This window comes from Pelecanus crispus, chromosome 21 (genome assembly GCF_030463565.1).
Source record: "Pelecanus crispus isolate bPelCri1 chromosome 21, bPelCri1.pri, whole genome shotgun sequence".
NCBI classification, from domain to species: Eukaryota; Metazoa; Chordata; class Aves; order Pelecaniformes; family Pelecanidae; genus Pelecanus; species Pelecanus crispus.
In genome coordinates this window covers 4308836-4336504 of record NC_134663.1, presented here as the reverse complement: position 1 = coordinate 4336504, position 27669 = coordinate 4308836, and positions in this window count along the sequence as shown.

The following is a 27669-nucleotide window of genomic DNA, read 5'->3' as shown; positions in this document are numbered from 1 at the left end:
AGCCGCCCGTTCTAAAAATCAGACAATTGCCAGGAGCGCTGGATGCCTTCAACCCCATAAGAGCTCCCTCCTCTCCACCTCCTCCTCTCTGCATTCAGTTTTATATATAGACTATAATGAATTATTGGAGACACATGCTGGAGGCATGGTTGAGCAGTCACGCACATAAAATAGAACACAGCAATAGAGAACCTACAAGAGGTGTGCGCAGAAGTCAGGGTTATTCAGACAAGAATGGAAAGACTGTCCCAAGGGGCAGCTTCCCTGAAAATGGCATTGTTTTGTTACTAATATGCCTACTAAATACACTAATACAGAAATACAGAAGTAAATAAGAATCGTGTGGGAATAAGAAGCCATAAGGGAGGCAATTTTCTGTTCTGTTGGGACCACATTAGCTCATTTCATCAGCCAGACCCTCAAGAGCAGTACTTTACTTTGCATGAGCTCAGAAAAATACCTTTACACTATATTACCGAGACAGGTCCGCAGCCTGTTTTACTGAGGGAGACATATGTATAAAGCAGCTGAATTTTCAGAGCAGCTTTAATGTAGGCAATTTTACACGGAATTAGGTATCTCATTAGTAGAGGAAACGGCAGGCATACCCAAATAAAGGGACAGACCATGATTTTCAATTAAACCCTGATTAACAGGGAGCATGCATTTGAGCTCACACAAAGTTTGCTTAGGAAGCTGCCAGCTGTCTGCCCTGTCAGGGTTTCCATAACATTCCTGCTCACCAAGGACCATCTAGGAAACCACAGCCCTTTCCAAGTTCTGCTTGGATCCTCAGAAAGGAAGGTTTAATCCTGGCTGCTTGGCATTTAGGAATTTCTTCCTCCTCACATTAGCTGGCCCACACACAGGAGTGTTGTACTCAATAAATGCCTTAGCTTGCTCAGTGATCGACAAGGGACATTTTTAAATATTCCTCTAAACAATGCTTAGGGAAGATCTAATCTTAGCTTTGAACATGAATTCCCTGTGCAGTCCAGGACAAGTTGCTTCAGTTCTCTGCCTCAATTCCCCACCAGTGAAGTGATGATGATGACAATACTTACCGTTGCTTAAAGCTTAGTCCCGAGTAATATTGTCAGTATAAATCTACAGCACTTGGGGAATTAAATGTACTGAGCACTGGATAGAAACAAGCCACAAGCTGTTTTATCATCCTACAAAACATTCAACAAATGAAATATTTCCTCTGCTAAATCAGGATAAAAATACAAAATCTCTATTTTCCTCTAACTTTAGTTGTATAAAAGAAGGAGGAATTTCATCCAGGTTACTTATTCGTTGGGCTATAGAAATGTTTTTTTTTTTTTAAAAAAAAAAAAAAGGAGAGAAAGAAATAGGCACTTCACAGGCTGATTCATCCCACTCCAATACAGGTCAGACAAATTGCTTTTATACCTTCGCGTAAAAGAAGCCATAAGAACACGCAAAGAATAGGCCCTTAAACTTGCCTACCCAGCTCATATTAACAGACATGAATTTCATTCTAACTGAAAACCCAGACAAGCTTTAATTTTGGATGAACCTTTGATTGTCAATTAAATTTTTCCAAGCCCTTCATTTCTTTTTGAGATATTGGTATTCCCACAGAACAATTCCTGACCAGCTCTAATGATGCGGCATAGATTGCAGATTTGTTTTCTTTTCAGTATGTTTTTTCCATAATTTATTTCATTAAACATAAACCAAACTTCCAATAAAAAGACAGATTCTGTTGGAGGTAGCATCCCAAAACCACAGGGTGCCTCAAGCTTTTGCAAAAAAACATCCAAACAGCCCACGAAACCAACTAGTATCTCACCATTCATTGTGTCCGTTCTGTTCTACAACTTAACACGGTCAGCTGGCAGAGCATTTTACCCTAGTGAACACTTTGGAGCATTTAGAACACACTCCCACGATCAACTCAGAAGTACTGTGTGGCCTTCTATGTTCTGCTGGCTGTCCCACAAACGTGCAATCAGTATCCAGAAGAGCTGGCAGAGGCACTGGTTTTTAAGCACTACATTTTAGTAAAAATTTAATGATTAACACAAATAAAATTTAGTTACATGCTTGTAACTCCATACTGAAAAAAAACCAGCTAACACCACCACTTCAAATTAATAACTGGCAAAATTGCTAAAAGGAAAGGAATTTGCTTGAAAGTATTTGCTATAGAGCAAACAATGGAGTTATTCAAACATCACAGACATCTGAATTATAATTGGATCAAAAGCTTCTGCCGTGTTTTTATTGTTCATAGGGCTTGGAAGAAGTTGCTTTTGCTTCCATTAATAACACTCTATTTGATACTCGCTGATTTGAGTTCAACTCTGCTTGTATTTCCATTCTACTCCTGGGAGCAAAGGGAAGTGCTAGTCTCTAAAATAAAATCCTCTTGAGATTTGCCCTCTAACTTCTAGCGACTTTTTGCCCTCTTCATGTTTCCAACCCATTTCTAACACAAGCCACATAAATGACTCCCAATGGCAAAGGCCACCCAGTATGGCTACTGCTCGAGTAGATAATGGGAGGCAAAGCCCATTACACCAGTTCTTTTTCCATTAGATGCCACTGAACAAATAGCACGCTGCTAAGTGGAGTCTTGGCTTGATTCTCCTTTGTAATTAGAGTAGTTCTCCGCTTCACAGTCCTATAAAACCTACCCACTTACTCGAACGCGCTTTACCCAGCCTAGGAAGACTGAAAGAGTTGAACTATCAGGCTGGATAATTCAGACCGGAATTCTTACGGTTGGGCAGGACGTGATCTAGACAGGGTATCACAGAAGCCTGCGCCACGAATAGCGGAGGTGGCAAACGGAAAAACATTGTTCATCACTGTTTCTCCCAGCACTAAAAATAAGAGGCATCTGATAAACTTCAGAGGTAGAAAAGTTAGAGCATACAAACAGAATTTCAACATTCAGAATAATTAAACTGTATAACTCACTGGAAGTGAGTTACATGGGATATAATGGATGCAAAATCCAGAAGCGGCTGTTGTTTAAGATTATATCAATTAATACCTTTTATTTGCAGAATAAATAAAAACATACCCCCTGATTGTCAACTTAATCTCTATTTTTTCAGTACTATACAAATATTGCAGGGGGGTTTTATGTTAAAAAATGGATTAGGTTTTTTTAACTTCTAATCCTTTTAAAACATACATATATGTATGTATTTTGGCAGTTTCCAACATGCAATGGGAGTAAGAGCACTTATATTATGAAGATATTAAGTTGATAAATTTTTATTTCCAAAAAAAATCTGGAATTTAATTTAAAGGTATTTCAACAAAATTAATAAATTGGTTTGCTGTTCTGTTAAACAGCCCTTTCTGTGAATAAACAATTTTAAGGAAAGTGTTATTCACCGCTATACACCAAAGATGGAACATTGATAATTAACTATTTTATCAGCACAACATGCCTACCCCCCTGCCTGGATTCAAATTTCAAATGTGCAAATTCATCTCGAGTGGATCTGCTGTCACCTTCACTGGTGGTGTCGTAGGGGTGCTTGAGAATTCCACATGAGGATATGTTGTTAGCGGATGAAAGCAGGAATCTGATATACAGAACTTGGGAGCTTTTTCACTAACCCATTTAGACCAGATCTCTCCTCTTGCACGTCTTACCATAATGATTATTAAAGCAATTTGAGATTCTTGGACTTGAAGGACACTTTTACAACTGTCATTTTGGCAGCAAGTCACAGAGTTGCCATGTTACACAACAACGGCTCCAAACAAAAGCAAGAATACACACAAACCAAAACCTGTTTCATAAAGTCTGAAGTGATTTAGGATGATTCCACTAAAACACAACTGCAGCAAGACATTTCTGAAAACTTTGCTCTCTGTGGTTTAATAAGATCCTGCACTTCAAACAAGGCCATAACAAAACCAGGATGGCCTTTTACATCTCTTTACACACCATCAGCCAACCGTGAAGATGAGCTTATTAAATATTGAAAACCCCAAGTCTTGCCTGGAGCCCAGAATTACATATTGCAAGCCAGGCATTTTAAGTTGTACGTATTAATTGCCACAGAAGTACTCTTCTAGCCACCCCCTTCTCTGCCTCCCCTCCCTTTCAGGGAAAAGGGGTAAAACACACTCCTGTGGACAAAACCTTCAGCTCAAATTAAATTACCAAGCACTAGTAAGATTGCATTTCACACACGGGTGGCTCTTGCAGGTGTAAAACTAAAGGAAGATACCTCAGTGCTGACCAGCACCTAACAAACACTGCTGTGCGAAAGGATGCTGCTCTTTAAGGACCTACCTAAGCATGGAACATGTGGAATATGCAGATCAGCAGTCTTGACATTTTAATTTTTTGTCTCAGGAATATAATTTACACTAGAGCAAAGTTGCAGCCCAAGCTGAGAACACATCTAGCCCCAAGCCTCCTCTTCTCCAGACATGAGATGGTTGCAGTGGGCATTCTTGGAGATGCCAAACCACCAGTACCTACACACGCTCTGGCACTCCGCAACCTCAAAACTCATGCTGGTACACACCACAAACTTCAGGGCACTTTACAGAAAAAGTTTTAGAGCTACGTTCCTTGATTTCTCTCCACATACCATCCCTCCTTCGGTATCCAGAAAACATCTTCCCTACTACAAGCAAAGGTATACAAAACCAGTAACAAAATCATGCCCTAATGCTATCAAGCTTTGCAAGTCCCAGCTAGGCAATGCCAATGAGACTTTTTGCCCAGAATAGGTAAATAAGTCCTAAAAAAACAACACACAAATCAGGCAGAGAAGGAATGAGAGAATATACAGAACTGACCCTTGTAAAAGATGGTATTTTAACTGAAAGTGGCACAGAGACATGAAAATGCTACAAGAGCCTATAGACAGAAACACAAGATCAGCGTGCCCTTTAACGGTTGCTGCTTTAGGACCTTCCTGCTTGGAGGAGTTAGTGCTCAGCCTCCTAAAGCATGTATTTGTAGCATGCATTACTCCACAGTAGTTTCCTACATTAATAATCTGAAGCAACTCCGTGCTAGACAGCTGTCTTTAAAAAGAAAGTAAAATCAGTAAGTAAAATGAGCGTGTACATTACACAAATCAAAGTGGTCGCCGCAGAGCAGCACAGTTAATATTAAATGTCAAGGCTACATACAAAAACCGCAGACAAGGCCTTTAAAGTAAACTGTGTCGTACGGCGATGCTTCTGATGCGCACGAAAAGCAACCATGAGAGGTTAGCTCTGAAGCCATACGCGCATTACTTCATGCTAACACCACGTAAACAACTGTTTTAAAAACACGTTTTAAATGGCGCACGAGAGCTAATGTTTTTGTTCTAACACAAGAGTTACTGGCATCTTCGAAAGACACCAAAATACCCCCAAGACATGGGAACACAAATTGTAGTTGCCTCAAGCTGCCAGTCCATGCGCTGGAGAAGAAAATGGGAGGAATGAACCGAGAGAGGCCGAGCGCACAGCGTGAGGTTAGTAGATGAAATACGAAGGTTAGGACCCACAATAGTTGTGTGTCAAGCCCGTCATGGTGATAGTCAATCTGTGGGTCTGAGATCAGGTGCTGGCATAAAGCGATTTATTTTAACTGAACAAAGTGTCTCGCCCCCTGAGGTCCGAACATAAATACAGCCAAGCTTCTTTCGGCCAGAATCCCAAAAGCAGTCATATAAATTGCGCCTCATTTTAGAAAGGTATTTTCAAGGGGAGAAACAAATAAAATAAATATTTTAAGACTTCTCTCAACTGCAGATACATCTCCAGGTTTTAATTCCATGACAAAATGCTGCCAGGCTGATGCCCCAACTCTACACAAAGCAAACCTCTTAATTAATTCCACATAGTTAATTCAACAAGCCACAGAGAACGTTATTGTAAACTCACAGAACAGAATTACCTTCTTCCCTGCCAATTTCCAAGGACAATCTTCTCAAACAGTTAAAAAGAACAATTTTTTTTTTTTTTTTAAAGGGTGTTTAAAGAAACGTAGCAGCATTCAAGACTGTAGTTTCATCAGAAGCTTGCCTATGCTTGCAGAATACATCCTTGGCATACAAGTCTTACAAAAGAGGACAGATAGACAGCAAGATAATTCCACAGTACTTTGGATCTGTACTGTACTCCATCAGAAGTGAACAAACAAAATATGATTACAAATTCTGAATCATATCACCAGGTATCTTTTATCTACTTCTGACCTATTACAACAGTGTTAAAGAGTAGCATATGAGTGATGCCAAGTGTATGGGTTAATGAATACCGGAAAATATTCTTTTAGTGACCTACACCGTCTGAGAACTTCAGCAGAACTGAAAATAGAAAGGATATTAAACAGGAAAGAAAACTGGTTTTGCAAAGTACCCCTCTGCTAATCTGCTGCAAAGAGGAAAATGCAGTTTGGTATGCAGGTAAGACGACTGGTTTGATTCCCTGGAAAAGTAAGCCTCCTTCAAAGCACCATGCTCTACAGCACCGCGACGAGACACTGCGTCTGCGCTGACGTTGGAAACGCATGCCCTGAAGATGCAGCCTGTACTACTGGCAGTAGAAGCATGCTGGCATTTTTCCCTAAGTGTCCCGTTCAGCCCAATTTACTCATTTTGCACGTAGAACCTCAGGAAATTCTCTTCTCAGGTAGAAATTACAAAAGCTAAATCCACAGCATGTTAAATAAGCAACATGCAATTTTTCGGCCTCCGTCATTCCTGCGTTTTCCCTCTGCTTCCATAGTTCCACAGGGGCTTACAGCTGCCATTCTAAAAAAAGCAACAACCTTCAGGTAATTATCAGACAAGTATCTCCTGCAAGCAGAGAGTTTTCCTTGCAGGTACTGTGTTTTTCTCCTTTGGGTAAGCATGATACCACCCACTCAGCTCCACACTAAGTTCTCGCTTACTAATTTCTTACCAGATCAAAAGAATAAGTTCACAAAAATACACTGGCCTGAATTACAGACTTTTGATTTTTGGCCAAGGGAAGTAAAAAATTAAAAAAACCACCCAAACCATACAACCCAAACCACAAACCTTAAGCCAAAACCAATTCACCTAATGCAAACAGTGAAAAGTATACAACTGTAGGAGGTATTTACGTTTCCGGAGCTGCAAATACTGTGCTGCGGGTAACAGTATCCTTCCTATTATGAAAGACAGCCATGAATGAACTTGAAGCAAAAGGAAAGATACAGATGATCTTTTTAAGGATGAGTATGTGGAAAGTGCCTTTGAGCTTTTCTGTTCTATCAGCTTAGTCTTACCATTAGAGACTAAAGCAAATACAAACTGTTCTGAAAAAAAAAAAAGATAATGAGGGCCAATCCATCTGCTGGTGTAAAGTGATGTCGCTTCAACGTCTTCAGAGCTCTAACCTTTCACACCCCCAAGGCCCCAGTTCACGCTGGGATGCTCTATACGCAGAGTTTATGTATCTCTAAATCACTGACTTCAACATATTGCATTACACAGAAAGCTATTTTATCATGGAATCATAGAATCGTTTAGGTTGGAAAAGACCTTTAAGATCATCCAGTCCAACCATTAACCTACACTACCAAGTCCATAATATTATATTACTGCTTTCTAATTTGCTTTTTTCATAGGGACAATAGCTAATAAGCAGACATCCCAATGGATAACAACCTTAAAGTCTGTCTTATGTAGTTTTTTTGGGTTTGTTTAGAGTGAAAGCAAAAGACCTAATATTAAGCAAACTGATATATTTCTTTAGAGCTTGATTCTCCCAACCATTGGCATCAGGATCAACCACTAGTAAATCCAGCAAATCCAACGCAATTTTCCATACCTAAATTGCAGGCTTGTAAAAAGCACAATAAACAGCTGACTTATCCCACACACAAACAGATAAACTAATGTTATTCTGTGTATGTCTTCTAATATAATTACCCACCTTTTCACACTGAATGGAGCTAAGAAAAGGCTAGATACAGAACGTGCAGCTGCATACCTGTGCAAAGCAGAAAGCTGCTGCTTGTGTCAGCATTCGGCTTACCTCTATTTGAGGTGAAAGCAAGCAGGCTTAGTCATCTGCTTGCACCATCCCTAACACAGGTGGTAGGGGTGTAAACAGCAAATGGGTAGAAACTTGCCTCTGTGCTGACTGCCCAGATTCACATCTCCTGTTACACTGTATTCACAGCTTTTTGTAGGAAAGCACAAGAATTCCGACTAATGCACAACGCAGGTGGACTCACATGCCACTGCGTGCTGCTGGCGAACTTCACGTGTCCGGCTGAAGCTCCCAACGCGTACCCTGTCCTGCTCTGCAGCTGTGTTTCATACCTGACTCCAAGCAAACTGGTCAGGCTCGCCGAGTATCATAGAGCAGTCAAGGTGCTGTGTCAGAAGGCAGCGAGCTATGTAAAAATACCATGTAACTTCAAAGTAGATATACAAAGCCCAGGAGAGTGAACATCTCATGCTAAAACCTGCTCTCTTGGACTGTGGTTTCACACAGCACATTGTCTATGCTATTTTCTCCAAAAGGAAAAAACCCTCCTTGTTCTGGAGAGCAGCAATAATTTATGGCTTCCATTTACTGCTCTGAATCATAAGGGAGCACGAGAGGAACCAGCTCAACCTCCCCATACCCCATGCGCTCGTTTCCTGCCGGCAGCCAGCTGATACCAGCAGCTTGTAAGCCAGAACTTACGGTGTAGTAGCTCATCAAGAGCCACACAGGAAGGTCTTAAGACCACTCTCACTCCAATAAAGGGACAAATAGTCAATAGCGCAGCCCAACCTCTCACATTTTCTCTGAATTATTCCTCTTCAATTTTAGTTTGTACTGTTTCATCCCCTATGGAAACTTATTTCCCCCCTTAAAGCACCCCAAACCACCCTTTCCCTGTGGGTGCACATACCTTTCAACAGCTCTCAGATAACTTTTATACTCCAATTTAAAAAATTTTAAAATTTTAAAAAGTCAAGCCATTCTCACTTTGTTATTTTAATCTCTCCTTATAAACCAAATCCTCGACCTTCCTCATCATTTTTCCTGTCCTTCCATAGCAGTCTATTCCTTCTTAGTTTCTATTCTCTTTGGCAAGCTGATAAAAGAAGATATTTTGATACGTCCTACAGTTTGCAAATTGTAGTAGTAGCTTTGTTGTACTATTCTGACCTATTACGTTGTTTACTCTGCCTGTTCACTACATTCTTTTGCTTAAAATCTCACTAACCTTCCAGTTAGTGAGGGAAAGAATAGCAAAAGAATAACCAGATAGTCAGAATACTGAATACTAGAAAGGTTAACATACTCCACAATACCTGAGCTATTACGATGTATTAGGTATTTAAACTACTGTATCTCACACTTCTGAGAAGAGAGCAAGAGAGAAAAAGAGCAAAGGATGGAGCATCAATCCATCCAAGTGTCAAAGACTGCAGTGAAAGAAGAGAAAGACAAGTTCTGAACTACATACTGTTTTGTTTTGATTTGCTTTTTTCCTAAGGAAATGGATTTCCCCTTACCTGCTCTTAGCTAAATATTCAGAATAAAGCAGCCTTTCAAAAAGATCCTAAATAGAGGAGAAAGTCTGGCCTGGAACAGAATGAGTGGAAGACTCTGCTACAAATAACCGAAGTATTTACTCCAACCATTGCATCCTTAAGATCCTGTTAATATCAGTGCTGTTTATATCATGATAGCACATATACCAAAATGAGACATCGGAAGAAATGACCTTTCTCACAGAGGTTTTCAATTGCAATAGATAGGGCAATCAATGCTGGAAGAGCCTTTGTTATTCATGCTCAGGAACAGGGGACTATAAAGTTGCTGAAATTCCTGCAGAGAGCTTCAACAGCACATACACAGGAGTTGCACTTGCACTAAATAACAGCTGAATAAAAAAAATCAGCATTTCTAGGAATCAGTGAGCATGGCAATATTGCTTAATGTTGGATAACGTAATACTATGTCTTTGGGTAAGACAGTGGCAAAACTGAGGTTCTCCATGAAAAGTGTATCTAATGTTGCTTTTCGATTTTTTTAAAAGGGAATAAAAGTTACAGCACTTCCAAAATAAAAAAGAAATCTGTTTTGCCACTTCAAACTGTTATAAAAGTGTTGAAGTGTATAAACATCAAAAGAGAAAAACTCAAAACATTTCAGTGTTGTGATTACAGGTTTTTTTGTTACGTCATATTTTTGTTCCAGAGAAAAGACAAGATTTTTTAGCTGTTGAAACACACACAAAAAGTCAATTTTTAAGATGTTTACAGAAGAGAATTTATCCACAGCTTTTTGGACAATGATAAGTTCTAAGCAAAAAGAAATGAACAATTCATTCAATAGGACAGGTTCTGGTTTACCTGTCCTGCTTCAAAGGTGGTATAACAGCATATGCATTACATTCGTGTTTCTTTTGATAGCCCTGCCTCTTGTTTACATTGTTTGCAAGGTCACAAATGATACAAACTCTAAGTTTTAACTCCATTTATGCGGGTCGGCAAAGTAAGTGACAGCTACCAGGCTGCAACAGAACTGTTGAACGAGGATGAATTTAGTCCTTTGGCTATACATCTGTTACCAACTGAAAGCTTCGAACTGGAAGATGGAAAGGCAGTGGCAGCAAACCAGGACTTCATTCATCAATTAAATTCATTTTTCATAGTAGCATAATGAATATCCAAGGGAGTGTTTAATGCCAAGCATAGGAAATAAAGTGGAGCAAACTTACACTTGAGAATGAGGATCTGGAGAAGCCTTCTGCAAGCTGGCCAGATTGCTGTTTTCTTGCCCGACAATCCATCCTTCGCATGAGAATGCGCCTATTGCTGTAAGAAAAGAGAGGTCACTACGTTACAATTTGAACAAAGAACAAACTCGTCTGAAGTCTGGCTCCTTAACATTCAGCCTAGGATTTTACCTGTTCTTTTCGAACACGTCAGCAAAGGCTAACACAGCCATCGCTCAAAGTGTGGGTTAGGGAAGGAAAAAAAGGAGCGCTCTGTGCTAAGAACTGACTCTCTCACTTCCCTTAAGCTATCACAAGTCAGGTACTAGCTTTTATTTCATACAAATACCAAGCAGCAAAACACAACTTGGACGTATCGGCTCAGGTTTGCAATGTTGCACAGCCCTGTGTACATGGGTTAGACCTGGTGCAATAATTCCTGCCCCTCAGGGGCTGCTCTGAAACAGGAATGTGACCGTATTGTTTACGGACCCAACCTGGTGGTTGTTTGATGGGCTTGGTATTTATCTATTTCCAGCTCCCAGAGGGTGTCACAGCTTGCATGTAGATGTAGTGCGAGATCCTTGAGAAGTGCCAGCCTAGCATGACTCACTAAGCGGTATAGAGGGTGGTGTTAGACTTCTCTAAACGGGGAAACTTTCTCTTCTCACAGTAATGTTGATATCGATGCTGAGCAAATAGAAAATCACCACAGAAAATCACGTATTCAGCACTTTTCCTGCACTTGAGAAGATGAAGACTTTTTAGAGTTTACTCTAAATTCAAAGTGATTCACCAAAGATCTTTCACAATTATTTTTAGGTCCAAAATCAACAACATGCAAGCAGTTACTCAGAGCATCATGGAAATTATTTATGTTTACAATTTGCGAGTACCGGGATGACAGGATGTTACAAAACTTTCAGCTCCATTTATATTCTGCCACATACTACTTATTTAACCGCGGGCAAGCTGCAGTCTCCCCTAAGCTTCTCTTCCTTCTCTGTACATTGCTTTGGGCCAAACTCCCTCTGGAAAACTGACAGCAGAATTTGTTTTCTCTTTTAGGGTGTGTGTAAAAAATGCGTCACTTGGGAGCCTACCAAGAAACTTACTTCAAGCTCTGAGGAACCGAACAGTTACCCTCTGTAAGGCAAACAGACCTCATTTACTACATTAAAGCACATAAAAAAAGAATTTATTCTGGATAATGCTGCCATCCTACTAGATACCTGATAGGACAATTACCAGGTGAAACAAGCACTTATGATATTCAGAAGTGTTGATATAGCATGTGAGATGATCGTTACCTGATGAATATGGAATAAGAGGGACTGCCATATGTTTTATTCCTCTTACGTGTCTGCCTTCAGCTGGAAGAATACACTCGAATGTCTTTTTCCTGAGTCAATGCCAAATTACAGCATCCAAATCCAGTGTCTACAGAATTAGATTTTTCCATCAATTACCATTTTAAAATAATTTTAAAACACATCATAGCAATAGGTAGCTATGAAGGTTTTTTTAGAAGTATATATCATCATCAATAAAATGCCTAGCACTGATGGCAACAGTAGATGAAAGGCTAAAGGAAGGGGGAAGAATATATTCAGGTGACGTAAATGAGTCCAACAGAACTGATTTCGGGGGGTTGCCCCCAGCAGCACTTCCGTTGGGCAGCACCGTCTAAGGACTGCTCCCCTCTCTGGTCCCTTACTGTTCCATGGCACAAAACCCAGGCAGCTGCCCTAAGCCAGCGCCGACAGCCTCAGCTTAAGGCCAGCCATTTCTTGGGACCCTCCTCAAGAGCACTACTGCAGAACAGAGGCGCCGGGCAGCTGAGCTGCTCCGGTGTGGCTTTCGCTACGTTCCTCTATCTTGATTACAGAGCAGTCCTGGATTCTTTCTTTCTCCTTTCTGGACCTCTGCCGAGATGCCGGTGCTCTCAGTGAATGCCAGGAACGCACGCACCGACCGGTTCTTCAGCAATTTCTGCATGTGTTGCTTTCTAGCAATTACTTGAGTGGAGCATGCATCCAGCAACGCACTGGATGTGCAAACTAAGGCAAATGAACGCTCTCCTCCCATCTGCAGAGTGGACAGTAATCCCGGCATCGCTCAGCCTAGAAATATGTGTTCTTCCTCCAAGGCAAAGATTCATCAAGGGGACTGGGAGGGCTGGGAAGTGGAGGGAGAAAGGGAAAAGGGAAGCTGGGGGGCATATATCACCATATATCACCAGCAGAAAACTGAAACCACTGTGCTGCAACTGAAAAAAGCAGCACAGTTTTGTCCCAAAAGCTGGTTCCTCTCTAAATTTTTCTTCATTAGAATGTTAAAAAAAACCCCCCACAAGACGAAAACATTATCATGATTTGTGTTTGCCTTTGATGCCTCATTTTATTTAAATGACTTTCCCCTTCACTCCTCGGATAATAGCTCATTAATAATTTCTTTTTTTGAAATCACGGTTAAATAAGAGTGGAAACACACACAAATTTCTAGATAAGTAACTTGAAAAGATATAATCAATAAAATCCTGGGTGGCAATAACGTTACCATATTAAATTTACAGCATCTGCTTAAACAATATTTTCCTTCCTCTGCTACTCTAAATGTTGCTTCAGGAGGTCTTTTTATAGACTATATTTTTTCTTTTATGGTGGGACTGTAAACAGGCAGTTAAACTAATATTTTGGTACATTCAGCATTCCGGGTTCCATTTTATGGAGTCTTTCAATAAAAGGTCACTGCAGCTTCAAATGCCCTCTTACAGCTTGAAAACTGGAACTGCAGGGGTTTCCTCTCTACTGTACCCAGGCTCGGTGTTGCACAGACAGGTCGCAGTGCTTCACAGGGGATGCGTTAGCAGCATATGGTGAAAAACGGGAAAATGTTCTAAACAAAGACCTCAAAAAAAATCCCTATGAGCAAAAGTCTTTAGTTTTATGCCCAGGTTGTAGGCCAGAATAAAATCCAGAGCACAGGGAAGCCTGCTTGTCTAACAAACGTAAGGTTAGATGGAAAATATCTTTTTTTTTTTTTTCCCCCAGAAAACTACAAAATTGTCTTCATCTTCACACACACCAGACAGCCTGCCCTTTGTTCCAGATACAAAGAAAGAAAAAAATGCTCAAGAGCAAAAGTTAAACACGTATCAGGTCTCCAGGCGCGACCCTGTCCCTCTGTTGGAGCGGGAACCGCTGCCCTCGGGCGCGTCCCTCCGCGTCACCTGCGGGAACACCCCAGTTTCGGGGGGTGAAGCAGCAGCAACGCCACGATCCCCGCCCAAGGCACGGCCAGGGGAAGCTTCCCGCAGCAAGTGGAACGGCTCCCCATTTGTCCCTTCCCATTGCTAATTCAGGCATACAAGTTCGATGCCATACAGGATATGAAGAGCGTGCCCTGACCGAAGCCTCACTCCTCCAGCAAGATTTACATGTGGACCAGCCACAAAATTTGAATTTTATGTAGCTGGAAGGAAGCCTTGGTTCAGAGTAAAGATGAGGGTTGTGAGCTCTAAGCAGCGTCCCACGCGGGGAAGCAGCAGAGCTGGCCGTGTTGCACCCCGCAGCGCAAGCCCCGTAGGAGCAGACCCAGACTTAAGGGAACACTGTAACAAAACAGAAAACCGGGCAACTCTCTAGCTGAGCTATTTAACACAAAAATTATTCGTTTCCCACTCTAGAAGTTTCTTTAAGGCTACATAAACAAACCGTTCTGTCGTCTGCATCCACTTCCTACTCATTTCCCTATAAAAAAAAGATAAATTCTAAAATATGCAGAAGATGTAGCCATAGGCATAAATAATTCTCTACGTGAATTGCATTTAAACATCAACTTTTTGTTTGGGATGGAATGTGTCGGGCTTTTGGGGGTACTTTTTGTGGAGGGGTCCAATCTTCTCTCTGTGTTTACACAGCACTGAGCACAAAGAAGCCTTTCTGCATATCTGCAAGTAATAGTAATAATACTATTCTCAGGAAATGGCTTTGAGCAAGTGCCTTTCACTTTTTGGAAAAAAGAAGAAAAAAAAAAAAGAAAACAAAAAGCACTGAAAAAAGGATGATTTCTCCTGAAAGACAGTGGATACACGCTTCCAACCCAGGGAAGCAATACTGTTGTTTTGAAAGATGCCAGTATCCTGAGCTTGGTTTCGTCTCCGTTCCCCGTCAAAGCCAGCTCTCCAGGCTGCGGCACTCCCGGCAGCTTCCTGCCCCGTCACTTTGTGAGCAAGTGAAATGATTTGCTATCCAGGCTTAAACTGCCTGCTAAAAACGAAGAGCCAGGTATTTACGTTCCACGTATCCAGGCTTGTTGCAATCGGAAAAAAAATAAAAGGAAATGGAGAATATAAACTCTCTCTGTTTCTTATTTTTATTGTCTTTATTGATCAGGGGAATTAGTGTTAGGAAGGGAACTCTTCTACTGTAGGAGCTCTCTGGATTTTGCTGTGTGCAGGTGTCATGGTCTGTGTTTGCCCCAGGTGGATGAGTTCTACAGGATTTAAAGGAAATGAAAAAATTCTTTGGTTTTGTTTTTGGGGTTTTTTTTAACAAAATCAATAAAGCTCTGAAGAAACAATTCTAAAACTTTACAGGGAAAGAGATTTTTCGGTAGAAAAATCAACAAGCGCTCTTTTCATTGCCTTTAATTAACTTTGGATTAAAATTACTAATCAGCAATATTTCATAAAATGCCAAAGACACTAGACCGCTCGCTTGCGTTACCCTTTGGAAGACGCTTGCTCCCCGTAAGCGACACATACCAAAGCCTGGCTGGATTGCGGCTGTGCTCGTACAGGACAGAGAAATACTTGGCCTGCTCCTGCAGGCGAGAGGGGAGCAGGCAGCGGCGCAAGGGGAGCGCGGGCTCACCGGGCTGCGCGGGCGGCGGGCGCAGCAGCTGTGCAAGCTCTCGGGCCGCCTCTTCACCACCCACCTCCAAGGGCTGGGCTGTCTGCGTGACGCAACTTCAGTGCTCCCCACCACGGCTGCGTGTCAGCGGGACTCGCCACCTGCAACCGCCTCAATACAAACCAAGCTCCCATGGGACTTCAGTAAGTGGAAAGCCACAGTTACGCTGGATCACACTCTAGAGAGTTCAGCTTTTTTCCTCCCACCTTTTTCTACATCGACTAGTTCAGCTAACTAGAAAACCTTGCTTCTAGCGGTTGATATCTTGGGGGGGGTGGGGAGCATCAAACTTCTTTTTCTTCCAAAATAACTGGGTCTTTCAATATTTTTAACAGAAGTTGACTAAAAAAAATGGCAGATATTTGGCAGTTTTGAACCAAAAAGTCTCTATTTTAAAATTTTTAAAGCACAAGAGTAAGCATGGGCATGTTTAAATCAGAACATTTTTCCTTACTTGACACCCTACAGTTTCAGCGCTCCTTTGACATACTTCTTCACACAATTAGTTTGAGACAGACAGTCAAGAGAAGATGTCATGAGAAAGAACGGAGAAAAAAATAACTAATGGGCGATTCATAATTTTGTAATTTGTTGTGGTGGTGGCAGATCTGAAACAAAAATCAATTTTCTTATTGACAGTCTTTTCTCTCCAAAATGTGTATATTCTGCTTTATTGCCAGCGGTTTGACTATTGTGGGCTCTTGCATTGATTTTTCTTTTTTTGAAAGGATAAAAACCACGTTGAAGTATTAATTTTGGGAAAACAGCATGAAATATTGCATGAAGCAGATAACATAAAACCAGGCCACATTCTGGGGACAAGGTTGGATTTCTGCAATATTTCTAAGTAGTAAAATTTACGCAACTATCTAAGAGTATCTGAAGATCAAACAGGATCATTTATACAGTGGCTGGACAGCTCTAATGAATTTGATCATAAGGGTCTTGGGAATTTGCATAGCCACATTTACATCGTAATGGTTACCCTGACATTGCGTTGCATGTGAAGGACCTGCTAAAGTGATTGATGACAGACCTAACAAACTAGAGCGCTATCCCATGTTTCTGTCAAGCTCGCCTTCTGCTAGATAATAGTAATTTTTGACTAATGCCTCTAAGTACGGAGTTTCTGTGTATTCATCCCAGCAATTAAAAACACTCAGTTGATTTTTCATACTATTCTAGACCTAAAAATATAGCTTTGTGCTTAAAGTCTACTTAGTGATTTGAAATTAAGACGGAAGTTCAGTTCCCTCAGCGTATTTTAGCTTGTCTAGTTAACCTTGTGCAAATTACCGTAGGATTCGGTTACGCGGCGGGTTGCTTTCGTCAGCCAAGCCAGTTTAAGAAGCTCCCATTCTCCCTCCTTTTCTCCCCCACTCTGTGGTGCACCCATATGGCCCTACATCCCATATGCATCCAGACCTCTCTTACAGCCTCAACTCATGCTCAGAAGTGCTTGAAAAGCACAGGAACTTTGTTTTCATTATTCCCTGTACCTGTAGACAGCTTCACCTTTCTGAAATACTTCCCTTTCCTTAGCAGGAGTTACAAACAGCTACAAACAGATAACTAAATCTCATAGTGGATTTGGCCGTAGCGTAGCACAAGGCACAAAGACATCTATACTCCATTTACTACCTCTTGTTTGTTCTTAAATGCATCTAGGAGGTTACGTACCCTATTAACCATAGTAAGAAGTGAACATGCTGAAAACTGAGTCCTAATCACTTGAACAACATACTTAAAGAAAGCACGAAGAATAAAGGATAGTGAAACTCCTATTAAAGAATTCACATCCTAAGGCATTTGTTCCTACACCTAAGCAATTGTTACTATGTTTTGCTTGAGCTAGTTCATAGTACTGAAAATTACACAGCATCATACCCACACATACCGCCTCTCCCCCACGCAGGGTACAGTATTCATGACTTGTAGATTCCCCCTGCCGACAAGTCTAATACTATTTGACCTGGCTACTACTTGAAGTAACAGACTGAATAAATCTCATTTCTGTCATGTCAGCAAAGCCTGACAGGGCATGAGTAGTTTTGAATATTCTAGATTAGAGCAGCGGGTGCAGCAATACCCACATCACCACGGAAAGTCATCATCTGGTAAGCAAGGCAGTATTTCCCCTTCTGTCAAAAGGAAGGGAAATGAAACCAGATTAACAGAGAACCTGAAGAATGAATAAGGGACCCCGGGCATAATACTACAGTAGTAAAAAAAGTAGGCAAGCATTTCTTTTTAAAATATACTGAACATTGAAACACAAATATTGGTCCCTCATCACCCTAATGGCTGTCATGACCACAGATTATACACAATGCTAACACACAGCACTGCCTACCTACCAAGCACTAAACACATAACACTATATGACGCTACGAATAACACAAAAATATCAGAGTAAACTATACAGACCTGACACCCAAAACCCAATTTCTATATTAATTTCCAGGGTAATTTTGTCCCTCACTTGCATTTGGCAGCTCAGCTTTTACTACAGAAGCATATAAATAATAAACATAGGCTGCTTGATCTTTCTTTGCAATCATCCTGCCTCCATCAGAAAAAAAAAAAAAAAAAAAAAGGAGAACCAAAAAAATCCATTTGGCAACAACATGACACTTGCTCTTGTCAGCTGGCTGCGACACCAGCAACCTCCCCTTATTTGTCAGCCTCGCCAGCCTGCAAGAAATGCATGTCAGCAATCCAGGCCTGCGTGCTATGGCTATCAGAAAGATGATTTAGCCACACGTGATTAGTAAAGATCGATATTACTTTATAAAGAAGGGCACCTACAGGTCCCCTCCAGTCAAGTGGAATTAAGGACCGTGCGTTTTCTCAGAGGAGCAAGAGCAGAGAGCTCTGCTCAGGAGAGCACTTGAGCTCATGCTGCATAGCCAGACCTGCTTGCCTGCCTCGGCGCGCTCGCGGCACAGCGAGCCTTGCAGCTGAATGCTGTGTCATGCAGCGTCTGCTAAACACTTACAAGTGCACAGATGTCCTTTTGTTTTCAAATTCAGCCTTGCAGCATATTTATAAACAGATACTCAATATGCATTTGTAGGAGTAAATGTTCTGGTATAAGGCGAGACTCGTACCCTGGGCAGGGGGGTCAGCACATAAAAGCCTCTGCAACAAATTCATCTCTCAGATTAAACTGGAACAGCTCTGCACAAGGGTGATTTCCACAGCGAGGATCTAGCTGGGTAACAACAACAACAACAACAAAAAAAAGGAAGTTCATTGTTGGCATAAATGAATCCAGAATGATGTCCTCGGGCTCCCGGTCTTGCAATACAAAAAGCAACTTGAACCAGAGAAACACCCTGGCATAGATTTAAGGCTGTATCTTCAATTTAAGCGTTTGCATCTGCTTTGCTGAGTTGAGTTAGTGTGCTCTTTGCGGTCTTGAGCCTGAATTGTCAGGATGGCATACGCAGAGCCACGCTGCAGCCGACCCCGCGTAAAGCTGGACGGAAAGGGAAGAGCAGAACCGTACCCACAGACCCCACTACGGTTTCCAGCTGAAACGCTGCAGAAGTTAGCTAAGGGCCCACGCAACACACAAATCCTCCTCAAAACCACAAAATCTCCTTCTCAACGTTGGGAAGAGGCACTTGTAAAAGACAAAAAGAGCCTACTCAGTGGTTTCCAAACCAGACACCGATGTCACAGAAACAGCTGTTTTCTCTTCGACACCGACTATTCCCAGCGAGGAACTTACAGAGAAAACCTCCGCGCGGCTCCCAGGTAGAAATCAAAGCACCGCACTAACGGCCTGTAGCCAGGCAGGTCTCCTGGACATACTCACATCAAACTTCCTTTGATATGAAGTGAGATCAGTCAGCCACAAAAGCTTGGAAACAGAAGGTATAAACAAGAATGAAAGAAAAAGAAGGCTAATAATTTTACTTTAAAGTTTATAACTATCTTTCTCTGCATTCAGAAAAAGAATATGCTTGGAAGACCTGGCCAGCACAAGGGGTCTTTTATCTGCAGATTATAGGTTCAAAGCCAATTTCTGTTAATAGCCACTTAAGGTTCATTTCCATTCAAAAGCCATTAGGTATCATACGCATGTACAAGCTTTGACACAAAATTAGTTGCAGAGGTGAAAATTATCTTGGAAATACCTACACGAAAAAGACTGACACTACGCTGTTCGTAAGTAGGTAATTCAAGCTATGACCCAACTTTATCATCTTCTGGGTAAAGAGTGCTGTATAACAAGATTTTTTTGATGCTATGGAGGTGAAAATAAATGAAAACTACTAAGGACCGTTTTATTAAATTAAACATTATATAATAATGTTTTACGTATATGAAAAGTTAAACAACTATTATATATTTAAACGTTATATGCACACAAGGCAATACTAGATCATATTGAATTATTAGAAGTGATCATTATTGTGCTTGCCTCTCCCAGACAACCAATGGGTTGTACAGTTCAATAGGAAGTGTCCTCTTATCCCCATGTGAAACAGTCTGGAATGCTAACCATACAACCTTCGCTAGGGAAGAAAGCATGCCTGATGAAGTCCACGAGGCATGCTGACTTCTTTCAGACTTAAGAAATGCAAAATCAGAAGCTCCGTCTAATCTGCCATTTGGGCTGTAATCTGTTCAGAGAGAAACCTATTTGCCATATGTTGATTTATTTTTAGCCATACAAAAATCATTACAAAAATGAGCATGGCAGAAATCCTCTGCTGTAAGGAACGGCAGTCACACTGATAGCAGGACTAAAACACATATACTCTGTGTTTAGGTCCATTAGACTTCAGCATGATGGCAGAGTGATTAAGTAGTATCAGTAGGGATCCAGAAGTCATTTGCTAGAGCTGTGATTTATACTCCTCCCAAAAGCTGGCAATGCAAATGATTATGAGCGTGGTCTAATGTAAAGAGCGGCAGATTTCAGCGTTGGGGATTCTAGTCCCAGCAGCTTTACTTTTATCTGTGGGCAATGACATCATTCTGTTCTGTGACATGCTTTGAGAACTAGGTTAAAGAAAAAAGAAAGAAAAAAAGGAAAGAAAAAAAAAAGGCGGGGCGGGGGGGGGGGGGGGGGGGGGGGGATGTAAAAGCTAGCTACATAAAACCCATGTAAAACCTGTGAGTTCCCCTGAACTGCCACGGTTCCTGTCCATCCTGTGTTTAACCTGCTGGTTATGGCCAGCCCACATTCCACCTCCTGTCATTCATGAAAGCCTCTTACTGCGTGAGATGCAGCTATACGTGTAAGACAATTTATAACTTAAGGAACCAGCTCCACGTATAAGTCAATTTATGACTTAAGGAACCAGCTCCTACTCACAAGCCGAATTACCAAAATGTTGCAGCCAATTCCTTTGCTCCATTCCAGCAACAGGGTGGTTTGGAAGATCATGATTTTTTGAGGCGCTGGGCACGAAACAGCACTTTTGTTGGGTTAAAGGACTGAGCAAGCGGAGGTGCCTACCATCAGTTGTACATACACAGGGAACACCTTTAGGACGCTTGCAACCTAGTCTAGGAGAAGCTTTAACTACATTCTGTTCCAGCAGTAAATAGGGATAATATGAAGCGGCAGCCTCAAAAATTCAGCATTTTAAAATCAAGAGACCTAGGTAATGTATACGTAAGAGCTAAGAGAAGTGGCCCAGAATCTTACTAGATGCGTAAGAGTAGCTTTGAGCACATCCTGTGAAATCCAACTAGTCCAGAGAAAGTAAAGAAACACTGTTGTCACAATATCTTAAAAAGGTTAAGTGGGATGATCTTGTCAGTCTGGGCAATAGCTATTAGAACAGCTAATATGGGATTTGATTAAAAAAGGTAATATTCTAAATGTCAATCATATCCAGTTATGGAATATAGGCCTCATCAACCGATTTGCTGGTTTTACGGGATTATATGAATGGATGACAAAAGCAAAATGTCTATGTAATTGATGCAGACATTGGTAATAAATTTGGCCCTGCGTGACCACTTCATAAATTAGGATAATCTTAAATTAGCAAGACACACATTAAATAGATTTTTATATATATATATATATAAAAACAGGTCTCACACTGTAACAGGGAGATGTGCAAGCAGTAACTTCTCAAATGTTTGTGCTTCCAACCGAATACTGTGGTGATTTGCTCACTGTCCTACGCTAGTTAACTTCTTTATTAACCAGTTAACTTCTTTAATAACCGCTTAGAACAGACAGTAGCGACCATCACACTGACAAAGCTGAAACCAGAGCTAGAGAAGTGGTTCCTGACAGAGGACAGGAGATGAGTATGAAATTAAGGGAAACAAGGGAAATGCGATTTTAGATCCCTGCCTTTGCCTTGGGGGCACGTTTCACATTTATGAGAAACTACTTTCAACAGCAGAATCAAGAGCTGGATTTTCCCAAAGCTCAAAATGGTTCTTCCAACAGTGTCCTTAGACACAAACAGGTGAATGAACTTGATGTAAGGAATGTATACCGGGGGAATGTTTTTGGTGCCTGCTCGGCACAGACAGGTCCTGTGGCTCTCTCTAGCCTTCTGTATCCCTAAATGATTAATACAGCTTGTGCGGCCTGTTTTCTATAATTATTTGGGGCTCCAGCTAAGAAAGGGTGGTTAATTCCATTACATTAGAAATGCCAAAAAATGCTAATTATTAAGTTTCTCTCTGAATAAACTTTATTAATGGTTTCTTCCTCTGCATGCAAATTTCAACGACTCTCACACCGTAATTAAATTAGCATTGTTTATGCTTTAGAGTATTTAAAGTCTGAGATTACAGGCAATAACTATAAAATAGAGTGATAATTAATGATAATAACTCATTCCTGCAGAAACTGGGCTGAGGCTTAGCAGTTACGACACTTTTTATTCCCAACAGCTACTTTATGGTACTTGAAATTACTTAGTAATTCTCCTAAGCTAATTTTTATTACCATGCAAAACTTTCAATAGTACAGGGGCAGGCTATTTGTGTTCACATTTAGATTGCTGGAGTTTTAGATCATTTCTGACTGCTTTTTCTGTGGCATTCAAATATATCACAGAAGTAGATTTGACTGTAAGCAGACGCCTTGTCCAGACACGAAAGACCTTGGACTGCGGCTTTACGTTATGTGCTGTTCCTGGCTCAGCAGCTACATACGCAGGATGCTGGAGAAGACCCTCGGTGGTCTGGGTAGACCCTTTGTCCTGCAACAGCTCTGGCCATTTCCAGCCAAGCACGTTTCTTCAAAGAAAACTTCTCGCACAACTTTGGCCAACAACAACAACAGAAGTCTACGGGAAGCGCAAGCTTAAATTCTCCTTGTTGTAAAAGCTGGTACAGCATCTAAATCTTCAGAAGTTTTTTGTGTTTTAGCATGGAACAAAGCTTTAAATCACGGAGACTACAGTAAAATTGCTTTTGCTTTTTAAAAAATGGGGCCTCATACACCACAAAGTCGAGGGCAAGAGATCAGCATGGCAGCAGCCGCAGCTGAGGGATGACTAGACACACTCGAGAGAAAAACTATTAACTCTCCGAACTCCAGACTCCCAAAAATCACAGCACTGAAAAGATGTTGAATGATTTGTTTGTCTGTTTTGATAGAGATCTGATACATTTTAACCTTCTGTCGAAGCAAGTAGTAAAGAAGTTGTTACACATTGAAAAGACAAGAAATATTAACCATCAGCGTGTCCGTGCTTTCCAGCTCTAGGTTTATGAAGTCAATATAGAATTGCAGACTCTCTCTGATGCAGCTATATCCTTCAGAAATAAACAAATCCTTCACTCAAAATGAGTGCCAACTACCGGGAAAGGTGGAATTAGTTTATCTAAGACCTAGATCAAAACTTTTACCCAGGGAATTGTCTCCCAAATATTTTTCTATTTCAAGTTCCAAGGCTGCAGCTGCTTATGAGACCCTCATACGAGGCAAGACTCTCAGCTGATGTAACTCCACGGAGTTTCAAACGAGCGAGTTTGAAAGAGCTACAATGAGCTCGTCTGCCATACTACACAAATACACACAGAAACACCCAAATACCAAAGTCTAGCGCTACTGTCTGTTCCCATCTGTTGATCTGCGATCTACTCTATATGGGATCTCCACACACACCGTTTTGCAGTACACGAACTAAACTTTTGCTCGTGTGCACACCCAGTCCTTGTATATGCATTAAGTGAGCACAAAGTGCCACTCATCAACGCAGCCGCTGTCGGCAGCTAAGCGCACTGAAGGAGGGCTGCCTAACCACCCGCATTTATGAAAAAGCATGCACAAAAGTTCCTGAAATCGCAAGGATCAGTTTTGATACATGTCACTGTAATTTGTACGACATGAGGTGAAATAGGTCCACCCCGCCTTGTAAATGCCTAATAAAAGACAGGCACTGAAGAATTTATAGTCCAAACAGACAAGATCGATACAGTGTGAGACTCCCCTCTTGAAAAGTGAGGAGAATTAATTGCTAATATTATAGCCCTGAGCCAGAGTAGAAAAGCCTGAGTCGCTGGACCCGCACTCCTCAATAGCTATTCAGTTAGCCAGGAATCTATGCTACTTTTCCTATACAAGAAGGATTTAAATCCAATTAGAGTCCCCATTTTGTTGGCAATGTCTGCCTATGTATTTACATCACACTCCTTACTGTGGTATCTCAGCATCTGTTCCAGGAAATCTTTCTGAGCACAGCTAGGTCACTCTGTGTCCATCCAGTCAATTATTTTAGGAGTGGTTAGAGATTTCCACTTTTGCAAAAGTAGTTTCTTGGCAACTAATAGAGCTCTGAGGAGACATCCCTCTTGATTAGAGCATAGATCTTTACTCTGACACCCCTGAACTTTTTATGGTTGGTTGGAAGTTCTGCAGGCACAGAAGAGAGAAATAATTCCAACCTTTATCCACTGACGAATGAACATTTAGCTGCTGCTGCCACCTTGCTTCTCAGCTGGACACAAAAAATGTATTGGTCAACTAGACACCACTTGTGCCTTTGCCTCGCTTGGAGTGAAAACGGCTATGCAAGGAGTACGAAATAGCCGCAAGCACTTCAGCCCCACTTTGCCCTAGTACGAGTGATTTTACAAGCATGGGGTTAACAGACTCCCTAGTGCCCTTTGGCATCAGAAGGAGCAATTTCTCTTCGTCTTGTAAGAAACACCTAGGATACTGCGGAACAACTGCTCTTGGACCTGAGCATTTGCTGTCCCCCAGGAGCACGGCTGGGTTGAAATGGTGACTCAGTGGTTATTGATCCTCCTGGCTTCCTCCAGCCACCCGCTACTTCCCACTTACCAAATCCTACTTTCATTTGCTACATTTCTGTAACACCCAAGGCCTTTTTCAGTCAAGTATCTGGACTAACAAACCTGGTATTTAAATCTCTTGCAGCTAATCCAGCTCATTTAGACTGGAATGGGTCTAAAGAAAGAGCAGTTAAACAACAGGTACTTGACCAAACATCTCGGGTAGGAAAATGGTAGGTGCATAAGGGGCCTTAAGCTCTTCAGCCAACACATCTGCAGCTAGAGAAAGCAGCATGAATAAAGCTACCATGTACTCTCACTCATTCCTGCTTTCTTCCTCTGCTAATAGAAATTCCCACTAGTACAGAATCCTCTCACAACCATCAGTTTAGCCATGCCACTTGGTATGACAAAGGGGAACTTGACCACACAGCTCTCTCCCACGTATGCATAAAGATCTTCCAGAAAGGCAGCATCCTCTCCCCAAACCATGCTGCAAATGCTGGTTTGCTCAAAATACAAGGCTGGATCCAAAACTTCAAGCTCTTACTGTAGGCCTAATGCCTATAAAATGCAGGCAATTTCCAGATTATTTCCTGTATGCAGCTGCTGAAGGTGTTGAGCTGGCAGAGTGGGAAATATATGCGGTGTTTATTTGCAAAGCAGGTACAGCGTAAGCGTCACTGGTCCCAGCTTTCTCATGCTGCCCCCGCCAATGCATTGTACCTCGTCCATGCCTGGGCTAAAGTCCAGCCAGTGATGGGAGAATGAATGGGCTGCATCCTATTATGAGTCCTTGGAGCCATACAGTCCCCTCAGTTTATGAGCTGTAAAATATGTACTTCTGCCTAGTGGCTTCCTAGGGCGAGCATCTTCAGCACTGAAATCGGTAGAGCTTTGCCAAGGTACACTGCCGAGCACGTGGGATGCCTGTGAGGAGCTGCAGGGCTGGTAAAGGCGCACAAACGACACAGACAGCTCCTCTGTAAACAGGCCTGAATGGGAAACGGATTCCCTGGCATTATTTCTGTTCATCAGATGGGAAGGAGAAGCGGATTTTTTTTTTTTTTTTAACTGTCCAACTAAAAATCTGATGCAGGGCAATCGTAGCCATTATTATTTATACCCTGTCTCACTCTAAACGTTCAAAAGATTTCCAAACCTCTAAAAAAATGCACAAATGTTGTTAACACTCATCGAATCTACAGTATATCCCTAACATTGAACCCATTTTTACCTTCTAGCATTCTCCTCTTCAAACCTCTGAAAATTTTATACCATTTCTACATATATGGTACCGGTTGACTATATAGAAAAGAAACTCCAGATCAGAAGAAAAGAAACCAAGGATTTGCCTTTAGTTTCATTAGGGCAGAGAACGGACCTCTTCTCCCTTTCAGAGATGGTGAGGGGAAAGGACATTATCAAACCTGTTCATTTCTCTGCCTCCGTATCCCACAATAAACAAAACCAAAGCAATATGGCAGAGCATGACTTTCCCACCACCTCAGCCTGGAGGAACAGTTACTAATTTACTGGCAGCTGAAGGAGACAAAAATAAGCTGGAAAGTAGAGCTAGAAAGCAAGCCTGGCCATACCAATGTTTTTTCAGCTGCTCAGTCTCAGAAGAACAAGTTTTGGGCCAAAGCGTGAGCTGGTGTAAACTGATGTAGTTCCAGAGACCTCACTGGGCAAGGAACCAGTTTCTACCAGTTTAGCATTTGGAAAACCATGCGTTACCCAGGTGCAACCCCCACATAAGGAAGAGTGGCACTTTGAATTACTTGAGAATTTGTCTTGTTGCACCTAAGCACAAATTTTGCCTTTTCCAGCAGGAGCTACGAGGGCAGAAGTCGTTGTTAGAAATATCGTTGGAAATCGTTTCCTAACCGTGGTGGCTGGAGGTCCCATGCAAAATCTAAGGTGCAGTTCAGTAACCATTGTACACGCTGACATGAACAGCTGTTACTGGTCTGATATATACACCGATATTTCAACAGGCTGAGGAACAGAGATGAACTAACATGCCAAGGTCACATAAAAAGCAGCTGATGGAAGTAGGGATATAGCCCCGTCTCCGACTGCCAGTCTGATAGCCCAGCCACTTGTGCACCTGCCTCCCCGGGCTGGGAGTCCGGCCGCTCAGCCAAACTTCTAATGCGTACCGCAAACACTGAGGAGTCAAGGCCATAACCACGGAATTAATTTCCATGCTTCCCCAACAGGGTTCAAGCACCAAAAGAGACTCAAAACAGTCTAACATCTAAACTCCTCCTTCTTTCCATACTAAATGGTATCAGGAAGGCTTCATAAATAAATATTCTCCAACTTCCTAGTGTCTATGTATAAAGCGTGTTATAAACATTCATTGCCAAGGAAGCTGCCTCCCACAAGTAAATACTAATTTCCCTTTTTAAAAGTAAGAGCTTCCTCCTTTCCATTAAAAACAAACAAACAAAAAAAAAAATCAAGCAAACAAAAATGATAAAAATTACAGCACATTAATGGATTACCTGAAGCACAGCTGCACACACTGTGCTCCTACAAAGGATTTACCAAGTTGGCTATTAATTCCAAGAAATCGCGAGGAAAGTTGGAAGTATATTTCTTTGAATGGGAAACCTATACTCAGGCACAGCAAGCAGAAAATTGGCTGACACAAGCAGCAGCAGTTGAATGTAATGGGTTACCCATATGGGCTCCTTAATCTCAAAACCAAAGCTAAAATTGCTTCATCCAGTTTCTGCCGCATTTTCTTTTCATTCCAGGAAACATCAAGCCCACTCCATCTCTTTTCCTGACACCACTCCCCCCCCC